The sequence below is a fragment of the Balaenoptera physalus genome (assembly GCF_965194825.1).
Source record: "Balaenoptera physalus genome assembly, chromosome: 8".
In the NCBI taxonomy this organism is placed as follows: domain Eukaryota; kingdom Metazoa; phylum Chordata; class Mammalia; order Artiodactyla; family Balaenopteridae; genus Balaenoptera; species Balaenoptera physalus.
In genome coordinates, this window is record NC_138887.1 from 114,352,328 (window position 1) to 114,365,697 (window position 13,370).

At 35.7% G+C, this 13,370-nt stretch overlaps 2 long non-coding RNA genes across 3 annotated transcripts in view; one reads left to right on the forward strand and one right to left on the reverse strand.

Moving 5' to 3' along the window:
• Positions 1–884: 884 nt before the first annotated feature.
• LOC309666443 overlaps positions 885–13,370 on the reverse strand; it is a 367,092-nt gene continuing 354,606 nt past the window's right edge. The window contains exon 2 of the long non-coding RNA XR_014267113.1: positions 885–3,545. This is a non-coding gene — a long non-coding RNA (uncharacterized lncRNA). The remainder of the gene's footprint in view (positions 3,546–13,370) is intronic.
• Positions 5,238–13,370, forward strand: part of LOC309666439 — a 242,609-nt gene continuing 234,476 nt past the window's right edge. For both annotated transcript variants that reach the window (XR_014267108.1, XR_014267109.1), the window contains exon 1: positions 5,238–12,642. This is a non-coding gene — a long non-coding RNA (uncharacterized lncRNA). The remainder of the gene's footprint in view (positions 12,643–13,370) is intronic.

Here is a 13,370-nt window from a genome sequence, read left to right on the forward strand (position 1 = left end):
GTAGTCTACGAATATAATGCTATGCGTGGATGACACCTCAGATTTCCACTTGGCTGCTTGCAGAGATTAATGACCAATGTCACAGGCATGAAAGAAAAATTGTACTGATTCTGGATAAATGCACAGCACACCATATAGTTTCCCTAAATAGCACTTAAGGTTTTTTTCCCCCTTGTGTAAAGTTATATTTTTAATCCTACCAATAAGTGAGAGCATATTCTAGACTCTCAAAAAGCTTCATCAAAAATATACTCTACATTATATGTCATCTCAGTAATCCCTGCCCCCTTTTAAAACTAGGATGACCATTTTGCATTCCAAAATGCCTATCTACAATAGGATATTTTTGACAAATGTGCTCTTGACATATTGTTCAGAAACAATTTTAGAGTGCAAGTTTTAGACTTTCTGATTATGAAATAATGAGAGTCCTTTAAAGTTCTTTAGGCATTTAAGAAGATGAAGTGCTATCCTCTGAAATCTACCACTCTTTTTAGTAGTATACTCTTATGACTTATATAAGGTTTTAAACTGAATAGGCAAATTACCTTTACATAATCTGCTCCTCAATTGCTGGCTTTAGGAGACTTGTTATAATTAAATTATTTTTCTTCTAGTTTTACATATTGGGCTACAGTGGGCTTCAGCCAGTGATATAGCCAGTTCAAATGATGCAAACGAATTCTGCTTGTGGCAATACTTAAACCATTTGTAGGGTTTACAAAAAGTAGAATCTACAGGAATATACTTTCTTAACTTTCTTTATACGGCCAAACTAAACTATTACATGCTAATGAACTTTATACTAAAGAAGGCCAAATGGCTGAAATAATAGTTTCATTCTATGTTAAAAAATGAAGAGATTTTAAGTTAGGCCTCTTTACTTTTTTTTTTTTTTTTTAACATCTTTACTGGAGTATAATTGCTTTACAATGGTGTGTTAATTTCTGCTTTGTAACAAAATGAATCAGCTCTACATATACCTATATCCCCACGTCTCCTCCCTCTTGCGTCTCCCTCCCAGCCTCCCTATCCCACCCCTCTAGGTGGTCACAAAACACCGAGCTGTGCTATGTGGCTGCTTCCCACTAGCTATCTGTTTTACATTTGGTAGTGTATATATGTCCATGCCACTCTCTCACTTCCTCCCATCTTACCCTTCCCCCTCCCCGTGTCCTCAAGTCCATTTTCTATGTCTGCGTCTTTATTCCTGTCCTGCCCCTAGGATCTTCAGACCATTTTTTTTTAGAGTCCATATATATGTGTTAGCATACGGTATTGTTTTTCTCTTTCTGACTTACTTCACTCTGTATGACAGACTCTAGGTCCATCCACCTCACTACAAATAACTCAATTTCATTTCTTTTTATAGAGGAAAACATAGGCGGAACACTCTATGACATAAATCACAGCAATATCCTTTTTGACCCACCTCCTAGAGAAATGGAAATAAAAACAAAAATAAACAAATGGGACCTAATGAAACTTAAAAGCTTTTGCACAGCAAAGGAAACCATAAACAAGATGAAAAGACAACCCTCAGAATGGGAGAAAATATTTACAAATGTATCAACAGACAAAGGATTAATCTCCAAAATTTACAAGCAGCTCATGCAGCTCAATATCACAAAAACAAACAACCCATTCCAAAAATGGGCAGAAGACCTAAATAGACATTTCTCCAAAGAAGATATACAGATTGCCAACAAACACATGAAAGGACGCTCAACTTCACTAATCATTAGAGAAATGCAAATTTACTTATTTTTGAACTAACTTTTCTTAATAAAGGAAATTTCACCCCATTTAAATAACTCTATTATAGTTAATTTACCTAAAAATCAATTCCAATTATTGCTAATTATGATGATATATTTCAATATTAAATAACTGCTGTAAAGCGAATATAATTGCTTGTTTTCTTAAAGTATTCTTTTATTTTTAATAAGAAATTTAAAATCTATTAAGTTTTTGTACAAATAAACAGTGAGGCTCCTGAAGGCAGGAACTCTCACTTTTTAAAAGTTTCTAGTGATGCTTATGGAGCTTAGAAACGCACTTTGTATTTGCGTTTATTGAAGGCTGTGGGTGGACAAACCAGTGAAAGATAGTATGCAGAGTCATATCTGTGTGTTCTGAGGGGTAGAAATGAATCTACCTTTGAAGCAGTCCCTTTTCCTAATGCTGCTCCATAGGAGACGTCACTGAGTTTCGCCCACTTTCCTACGAATTTCCTACAGTTTTCATGGAACTGGGGTCTACTTGGGTGGGACCCTGGTCATTCTCTTCATTCTTGCCAGCTTCCTTTGCCCAGAGCAAGACCTTGGTGTTCTATCCTAGCCAGTGGCTGGGGTCAGATTATCATACTAAGTGAAGGAAGTCAGAAAGAGAAAGACAAATATCATATGATGTTGCTTATATGTGGAATCTAAAAAAAAAAAGATACAAATGAACTTACTTACAAAACAGAGACAGACTCACAGACTTAGAGAATGTACTTATGGTTATCAGGGGGGAAGGGTCGGGGGGCACAGTAGACTGGGAGTTTGGGACTGACATGTACATACTGCTATATTTAAAATAGATAAGCAGCAAGGACCTACTGTAAAAAATAAAAAACAAACAAACAGACAAAAAACTTGATAAATTGCATGGAAATCTAACATCTCACTTTCCTGATATTATTTTAAACATTATGACTGATTAGACTCTCAGCAGTTAATTCCAAATGAAGATAGGACTTTCTGAATATGGCCAATAACGTGGATTTTTATTTTAGCTTTTGCTTTAGATCTGTGATGCAAAGTTGGAAGTACAGAGCACTTCATAGCAAGGGCTCCCTCTGGTGCTCACAGATACCATCTTTTTCTCGGTGTGGTAGCAAGTTGATACCCACACTAGAATTCCTAATCCTAGACGGGGAGCAGTCATGGAAGGCTGACTTACAACTGTAAGAGGAAAGTGGGTCAACCATAGGATGCGCTATGATGCTTTGGTTGCCAGTATTCAATATTCAAAAAGAGAAGCAGAGGAGAAGAACCAATAAGTTATCTAAGGGGACTTGGTTGTCACACTTTTCCTTTTTCTCATTACCTTTCATCTTTTTCCAAATAGGAACAAGAAATCAAAAAAGTAAGGCTAAAAACTATTTCTGCTTCATTAACATTGATGTGGGTCAGGAGTATATGTCACCTGTTAAAAAGAATTCCATCAACAACATCCCAACTCCCAAAAAGAATTCCATCAACAGCAACCCAACTCCCACTTCCAACAACAGCTCACACTTGCATGATGCTCACTGTGTATCAGGCACTGTTCTAACTGCTTCATATATATTGACTCATTTTGTCTTCACAAAAATTTGTTCCTTCATCTGTAAAATAGATTAACAGAGGCACAATACGGGGCATACTTCTTAAGGGTTGCATGACTATTACGTAGTGAAGAAGGGTTTTGGTACAAGCAGTGTACAGTTGAGGATCTGTGCACTTAGCAATGTTACTGTGCCTGAGGGCAAATTCTCTTTGAATTTAGTCTATTGGGGTCTGGTAATCTATGTTCTCTGCTATGAGATGATCATTGCACAGGAAAGCATACACTTGCAGCTGAGCCAGTAAATGATGAGACATCTAGCAGGTAGCAGGAAAAATGATTTTATTGATATTACTTATCATTGTGTGATGGAAATAAGAAAGCATCAAACGTTACACAAATCACCTTTAATTAAAGTCGAAGCCTCTGACTGAACACCACTTATATTGGGGCTCTGAGGTCCCAACTTAGCAATAGATGGGAATAAACTCTTGATTCACTCGAAAGAATTAGGTTGAACAAAATTCTGCTGAGTCAACTGTTGATACCCACAAACCAGTGACACGTGAAAAATAATTATGGTAAGTGAAAGAAGCCAGAGGAGTGAACATGCTGCATTATTCAATTCACATCAATTCAATTCATGCAAAATTTTAGAAAAGGCAAATAAATCCATAGTGACAGGAAGCAAATCAGTGTTTGCCTGGTGACAGGGGACTGGGGGATGGGCGGGGGATGTAGGAAAAGGATTACAAAGGGACCCAAGGAAATTCTTTGGAGTGGTGTATGTGTTTGTTATCATGTATCCATATGTATACTTGGAGTAGGTACATGTTGTTGTATATCAATTACACCTCAATAAAGCTGTAAAAAAATTAAGATTAAAACGAAGAAAGGACATTGAAAGCATTGACCACAATGAGGGAGGTTTCTCTGACCCACCTGTACTCTTCTGCCAGAATCAAACAGAGCTGATGTCTTGTGAGTCAGGGAAGCTATTGTGTTTTGGGGAATTCTCTTGGGACAGTCTCTCCCATGAGCTGGGTTTCTATGCTCCTTGAAATGCTTTAATGATTTTCAGGAATAAGGGAGGGAAGTATGGGTAGAACATTCTGTTTTACTTGGATTTCTGGTCTCAAGCCTGCTTTTATGGCTCTTACGACCCCTGCCAGCCCCACACCCCCGTTCATGTTCCATAACCCCTTCAAACAGTCCATGCCTTTATGCGGCAGTTCTAGCTAGATGCATGCTGGTGGGTTACTCCTATACCAACAATGAATACACAGTGTGTATACAGCATAAATGGGCCAGTGCAACATGGTCTATTGCTTCTTAATGCTCTATTTCTAGCTGTAATAGGTACTTAGCAGTAAAGCCTCTGAAAATGATTTGTATCATATCATTTTTGCTTATTGCCCAAGAGTAGCTTACTGCAGTTTTTTGGTATTCTTATGAGAGTCCAACTCAGGTAGGCAGATATTTTCAGCTTTTAAACATAAGGAGGAGAGCATCTTAATTTTATTGGTGTTGCTAATGCTGTTAACAGCTGTCATGACAATAACATTTATGAGAATAAATGCTTTCTGACAAAAATTTCCTTATTAGCATACTCCTGAGAAGCTCTCCATCAGATCAAACTAAACCAAATTTGTCTCCTGCTTGATTCAATACCTCCTCTGCAGCCTTATTTCGATGTCTGGAGCTCTCAGGACAGCCTCTTATTTTATTTGGAAGTATCCTGCTCAAGCAATCTTAGTCATTGCTTCCATACAACTAGATTTAACACCAAGTTGTCCTTTTTTTTTTTTTTTTTGCAAGTTATTCCCATTTTATTTATTTATTTATTTATTTATTATACAGCAGGTTCTTATTAGTTATCTATTTTATGCATATTAGTGTATACATGTCAATCCCAATCTCCCAGTTCCCCCCTTGGTGTCCATACGTTTGTCCACTACATCTGTGTCTCTATTTCGGCCTTGCAAACAAGTTGTCCTTAATGTGTGCAAGAATACAAAAATACACCCCATAGGAAAGGGACAATATGCTGTATATTAGGAAAGTGACAAATACAAACTTTGCTTCTCTTATTTTTGTCATTCTTTCTAAGGCAGGAAATTGGGCCAGGTATTTTTCCTTGCCACTGCTTTGTATTGCTCTTCATTGTTTCCTTGACTTCATGACACATCGAATTATCTGTCCCTGCAAAACTTGAAAATCCATGCACTTTTTTCAGCAGGTATAAGAAACGAAAAATCTTCTTCTTGTCTATTTTTCTTCTAATTCTGGCAAACGTAATCAGCACTTCTTTGAATGGGCAGCACTTCTGTTTGCCCTGTGTATTTTCAGCTGTCCTTGAATTCTTTGTTTTCCTTCCTTTAGTATTGGAAGTTAGTAACAATGTTATTTCTGAAATATTGTTCATGTTTCATTTTTCAAACATTAAGAAAAGTGTCAACTTGTGCACTTTATGCATTAGGAAAAGGGATTTGGAGATTCAATATTCATACAGCACTTCACAATACATTCTCTCTACTATGATATCAATTCATCAAATGTAGAGAATCGCTTTAAGTACGTAAATAAAAATAGCCCCCAAATGAGCAGTCATAAACTTCCAAAATAGTATACATTGACATTAAGATCCAGAAACAATGAAAAGATGAATATAGTACAGCTAATAAAGTGAAATATCTCAAAACTAATAGGAATACAAAAACAAAAGAAGTGAAAAAAATTAACATTATGAAAAGCCAGAAGCTAAAGGTAGAACATTCCAGAGAGATCCCTAGTAAGGACTAGTGAGAGATCATTAAAGCTGATGAATGTAGTGTTTTTGAGGGTTACAGCAGGGAGTCGCCATGAAATAATGAGTTATAGTATCTTGAGCTCTATCACTCCCTGAGTTTGAGTGAAGTACTTTTGGAAGTACTTTTTAGTTTCAGGTGCACGGCAAAGTGAATCAGTTATACATATGCATATATCCACTCTTTTTTAGATTCTTTTTCCATATAGGCCATTACAGACTATTGAGTAGAGTTCCCTGTGCTATACAGTAGGTTCTTATTAGTTATCTATTTTATATGTAGTAGTGAGTATCAACTTTTTAACACATGGAAACTTCACCAGAGCTGTGTTCACTATTCAAAATTGTACCATACAAAATGGGACTTTCTTGGCTCCTTCCAAAGGGGTTTAACTAAGAAGTGGCAGGCTTTTATTAGGAAACATTACGACATAACAAGCTATCCCAATGCATATATCCCAATGCATATACCCCAAGTACAGCTAGTGTGCCTGGTGTAAAGTAGAACTTAGTAAATTACACTTTTACTGTGTGAAAGAATACAAAATATCTAGTGTCAACACAGAACTAGGAGTTTAGAAGGACATACACCCTTTATTACGTATTTTTCTACATGTCAGTTGACTTAACAATTCCCAAAAGAAGGCAACCACAGAATAAACCTGGTAGAACAAATAACTGTAAGGAATTCAGAGCTGACAGTTAATTTATTAAATGTTCTGTGTTATAGAATATAAATGACAACATTACACCCAAACACTAATTCCTAACTTTATTTTTTGTATTGTACCATGGTCATGTTCTTGCTTTAAATATCTTGCAAAGCAATGATCTTTTGAATGGGAATGTTGTCTTTTTAGACCTGGGTGAACAGAATCATTTTATTAGGAGGCAACCATTGTTGTTTGTAAATGTGATTCTATTTCTTGCTAATCCCTTCAAGAGGCTTATTGCTTCTATTTAAATCTCTTTTGCAATTTTTTTCACCTCTGGAAATTTTTGTCCTCAACATAGCCTAAATAATTCCATTTTAAGTATTCAGAGACTTGAAACTTAATGGCAAAACACTTGAAAACTTTTGGAAATCATTTTGATCAAACATCCACATTTTCTTTATGCTTAATGGTTATTGATGTTAAAGTACCATGCCATTAATAAAAGATCATAAATAAAAGCACTTATAGAGGAGAGGAGAAACAAAATTAGAAAAGGGTCTTAGTAGGGTGAATTATTGAATGAAAATAATATCTTCTTAAAATACATCAGAATTTCCAATGACAAATCAGATTTTCTTTCTTTTACGAAAATTACTGGACTGTATTAAAGATGCACTTTGTGAAAACATTCAGGAGGAGAGGATAGAGCAAGCTTTATGCAATTTTGACATCTAATAAACCTAGTTCTTCACCCAGGTCCCGTGCCCTCCTCTCTCCCCTCATGCACCTTGAACTTTACGTCCTCTCTAATCTTATCTCATAATACTCTTCTTTTTCTCTTATAGAGGAAATGCATACAATATAGAATCTCTCCTTTTGTTTAAAGCTATTTGAAATAGTCCTAACATATGGGGCACTTTAAAGAAGATTGCTCATTAAATCTAAAGTGCCAGAAATAGACATTTTCTCCATCAATACCCACTTCATTTGAATTCAATGCCTTCAGAAAATGAGAAGGAACATGATGGGTTTTTTTGTGGGCATACAGAACAGGGTCTTTGTTGTATCTATTTTTCTGTTCTCAAGGGAAAACGGGACTCTTTCTGGGTGTCCTTTGAGAGCTAGGGTACCCCACATTGAATTTATATTGTAGATATAATTTACTTAGTTGGAGGTACTTAAGAATAATTAGCCATTAATTTTTCTCCTATTCGTTTTCCTTTCATAACAAATAATGGTAGAGCACTAAGATAGTTTCAACATGAATACTCACTGGCCTGGAACACTCTGAGGACATTTCAATATCACCACGTCATTGTGTGTCACCAGAACTCATGGGCAAGCCCAGTTGCCACTAACTACTTACTATAAAACAGGGACAATAACAGCTCAACAACAATATCTGTTTTTCCCTTCTTGCACCATTGTTTATCCTGCTGTATTTTTTTCTTTACCTTCTTTCTTCTCTTTCCCTTCAATTGACTCTCTGCTCTTTCTCATCTACAATATCACGTTATTGTAACAACCTTATTGTCTGTTTCCTAACACATTCTTTCTTCTGAACTCTCTGCAGGCTAGTTTTGCTCCCATGTGCTCCACTATAATTGTTTATTCACTCAAATACTTAATGAGCACCTACTATGTGACAAGCACTGTGCCAAATGCTACAAGCCATAATGAACAAGACAAAATCCTTGAACTCAGAGAGGTTACAGCTTAGCTATTCTTAGGTTTCCAAACGCTTAATTCAAGTCTCTTCTTACTCAAGTCATCCTCCTTGACCCCTGCTTCTTTTGATTATTTTGTTCAACCTCTTTTAAAAAACCCTCTCTTTGTTTCACTTCAATGGCCTCCCATTAAGTAATTCCCAAATAGAGCAGGAAACTTTGATGTGACACCTATGTAATTGGTGTCATTACTTTATAATTTCAACTTTTCTTCTTATGACTCCTCTGCCCTTAGCTCTTCTTCTGTCTTTCCTTTGAAGGAGAGTCAACTCTTATCTTTAAGCTCATAATTCACAGACCTGAAACATCTTATTTTACAATTTGTCTATTTCCATTTGATTACTGGTTTCTCAAAATATAGCCCCCACTCCCTCTCCAAATTTTTTTTAGTAATTTTGCTAGTCTTCCCTTTACTGAAATAATCTCAGTTCTAGTTTTCTGGGTGTATCAGTGTCATCACTCTTGTCTCTGACATAGAGCTTAAAATCTTGAATTTATGATTGGCTTGCATTTGCTACAGCTTAATGATTCTCAAGCTTTCTCTTTTGTCCTCTTTCTTTAAACATAATGAAACACTCTCTCCTTGAGTTGAGAATAACTAATATGCACAAAATATAATATATTTTTGGTCTAGTTCTCACCAGTCAAGATAACTTTGAGTTCTATTTATGTACTTTGAATTTTAAAAAATCAACTTTTTACTCAAATGTAAAATTATTCCACAATATCTATTATGCTTCTTAAAAGACACACACACACACACACACACACACACACACACTGTTCAGACATCTCATACACCCACAAGTGGAAAAAGACTTTTTCTTCATTGCATAACTTTTCCCATTTCCATAATCTCCCAGCTGAGAATCACTGTTTTACCTAATCACTCTTTTTTTTTTGACTGACTGCTCAATGCTATTATTTATTCCTTTAAAAATATTACTCTAATATAATTTATACAAATAATAGAAATGAAAGCACTGCATTATAAGGATAGGATAGAGTATGAGGATAGATTGTGAGTATGGACAAGAATTCATCCCCTTTTTTTCATTTACATTATAAGTGTTTCTAATACATAAGACATTTTACTTATATTCACATAGGGCTGCTTTAAAAAAATAAACTTTTAATTTTAGATCAGTTTTAGATTTACATAAAAAATTGTGAAGATATTTGGGTTGCTTCCATGTCCTGGCTATTGTAAATAGTGCTGCAATGAACATTGGGGTGCATGTATCTTTTCAAATTATGGTTTTCTCAGGATATATGCCCAGGAGTGGGATTGCTAGATTATAAGGTAGCTCTATTTTTAGTTTTTTAAGGAACCTCCAAACTGTTCTCCATAGAAAAGAGTGAAATAAGGGCATTTGTAGCGATATGGATGGACCTAGAGATTGTCATACTGAGTGAAGTAGGTCAGACACAGAAAGAAAAATATGATATTGCTTATATGTGGAATCTAAAAAAACGGTACAAATGAACTTATTTACAAAACAGAAGTAGAATTTCAGATGTAGAAAATAAACTATGGTTACCAGGGGTAAGGAGGGGAGGGATAAATTGGAAGATTGGTATTGACATATATGCACTGCTATATATAAAAATGATAACTAATAAAGACCTATTGTGTAGCATAGGGAACTCTACTCAATACTCTGGAATGACCTATATGGGAAAAGAATCTAAAAAAGCGTGTATATATGTATATGTATAACAGATTCACTTTGCTGTACACCTGAAACTAACACAACATTGTAAATCAACTATACTCCAATAAAAATTAAAAAAAAATAGAGAGACGGGTGAAATGTAAAACAACACCACCCTTCTCACTAAATTTTGTTTTGAAAAATAATTTTTGTTATTAAAATATTACATTAAAATATAATGGATTTATATTGTTATTTTAAATGAATAAATAAATATTTTTTAAATGAAAAAAATTGTGAAGGTAGAACAAAGAGTTCCCACATACTCCACACCGATTCTCCTAGTATTAACATGTTACATTAGTTTGATACACTTGTTACAATGAATGAACCATTATTGAAAAAGTCTTAAATAAAGTCCATACTGTACTCAGATCTCTTAATTTTTATCTAAAGTCCTTTTTCTGTTCCATGGATCACTTCCAGAATACCATATTAGATTTAGTCATCATGTCTCCATTGGCCCCTCTTGGTTTTGACCATTTCTTAGACTTTCCTTGTTTTTGATGACTTTGGCAGTTTTGAGGAGTCCTGGTCAGGTATTTTGTACAATGTCTCTCCATTGAGATTTGTCTGGTGTTTTTCTCATGATTGAACTGGGGGAAAAGATGACAGAGGTTAACCACATCATATCAAGAACACAGAATATAGCGTGATTTATCACTGTGGATTTCGACCTTGATCACATTTGTCAGGTTTCCTCCACTGTAAAATTTCTCTTTTTCCATACCGTATTTTTCGGAAAGAAATCACTCTGAGCAGTCCACACCCAAGGAGTGGGGCGTATGCACAGAAATTATTTGGAATTTTTCTGCATAGTAGATTTGCCTATTCTCCTCTATTTGTTTATTTATTTAGTCCTCTACTTATATTAGTGTGGACTCATGGATATTCATGTTATACCTGGAGAAATAATCTAATAATACTTTATTTTGTTGCTCGTTCAGTTGGCTACCATGTGCCTTAACAAATCTCAATCCTTGTGAGTTTTTTTTTTAAAGCATTTTCTTGCTTTCTGCCACTATAATGCTCTAGGCTTATCTCATATATTTTTCACTCCAGTCCTAGAATTAGCCATTTCTCCAAGGATCGCTGGTTTCTTTTCTTTCTTATTTTAAAAATTAGAAACCACAGTCTGATCATAATCAACCATTTAAAAATATCTCTTGGATGGTTTTGCTTTCCTGGTAGTATTAGTTCCACCACCTTAGGTTGTGGTCCAACAGACAATATTTGGTTCATACTTTCTTGATGAAAGCTGCTAGAATAATATTTAAATGATACTTTAAAAAATTTCCAATGAGTGCTTCGATTGATAGATGTAATGCACATTGACTTTTTAACCAGTGCTAAGCTCTTCAACGTTCATTCAAGAACTCGCTCCGTTCTAGGGTACATGTTAAATATTATTTCCTTTCTAAACATCTAACCTATTCTCTAGTTAGGCTGACCTTTTTGCAGACTCACAAATGCCATATCTATTCCTGCTTCTGTGCTTTTGTTTATGCAGTTTCTGTAGTAGGACTTTCTCAGTTTTAGATTAAGTTCTAGACTCATCTCTATATACTAATTTCCAGATTTTGTTACAGTATCTTGAATATGCGTAGGCATCACCAGCTTGGAGGTACAAATGAGGGCACATTAATATATGTGCCCAACTAGAAATTAGTCAACTTATACTCCTACATGCCAGGGTGACAGCTCCACTTCTCAAGTTTCCCCCCGCCCCCCCATCCTCTAGACTCTCAAGAAGTCTTTTGAGCTATAACACTAACTTACTAACACAGTCAGTTTCTTGGGCTTCTTCCTAAGAAGTGTTTGAGCCTCTGACAGGCATTGCCTATGAAATGAATAATCGAGCACCTCAGCCCTTCAGAACTGACTCTTGTAGGGTCTTGTCACGGTAGGGATGCTTGGGCTTTATGGTGCCATAGTGTCTATATTGTCTGAGATGAAAGATCTGATAGAGGAAAATTGAGAATAATTGAAGATTCCTGTATTAGTCAAGGTCCAACCAGTAAGATATTTAATTAGGATCATTCAAGGCAGGCTTATTTACAATAAGTCTTATGACAGAGGTGTGGGCAGGACATTAGGGAGCCACAGTAGTGCAGGGACCTAGAATATCAGCAGTGGAGCTGCTACCACTCCTAGGGCCAAAGTGACAAGGGGATGGAGACAAAGTTATATCAAGTAGGCTGCCTTGAGTAGAGAAGGAGCTTTGGTAGAGAGACGACCAACATAAGAAAAGGAGTCAGTGGAATACACGGTTTACAAGTTGATGATATGGACTAGAGACAGCAGAGAATGAAAATAACTAAAGAACCAATGTTCCCTCCCTTTCTCTGATCATTCTAGAACTCCTCATTGGCCGACCTCAATTGGAAACAAGAAGCATCATTATACTGTTGATGCAATCCATACAGGTAAGCCTCAGAGGCCCAGAACAGGATGTAGAATGATGGAGAGTGGTTGCTGAGTAGACTGTGAAAATATTTGGCACTGCCAACCGTGACTATTCATATCTGCCATATATTAAGCAATCAGGTACATTTCTTTTAATACTGACTGACAATTGTCATAATTAGCCACAAACCTCAGGGTGTCATAAAAGGCTAAATTTCATACTGATGCCCTTTGAATTCAAAAGAAAATTAAAATGTCACTTAATAAAAATAATAATGGCTTGTACTTTGTAATAGCACTTTATAATCTTAAGTACTTTTACATGTATGGTCTCATTCAGTAGATGTTAGTTAAACAATAAATAACATCCATTGGTCCCATAGTATATTCTGGATGCTATTGTGAAAGATTTAATTCCAAGAACTACAGGAGGGAGTCTACTTTATAGACACAGAAAATGAGACACAGTGAGATTATCTAAGTTGCCAAGTAGTAGAGCCTAGAAATAAATACAGAGCCTGCCCTCAAAATCATGACAAAATACTGGTGCTTTTGACATGCACAGTGAGAATGGAGAGTAAATGTGGATTGATAGTTATTTTGCATAAGAAAAAAAACTGAGGGTTGAAGAAGATAAGATGAAATGCTTTAGGTACTTTTGAGTAAAGAATTTAGCACTGGGAAATAGTCTTCTACTCTAAGTTCAGAGCCCTTTTCATTATTTCTCATTTGTAAGAAAGATTTCTTT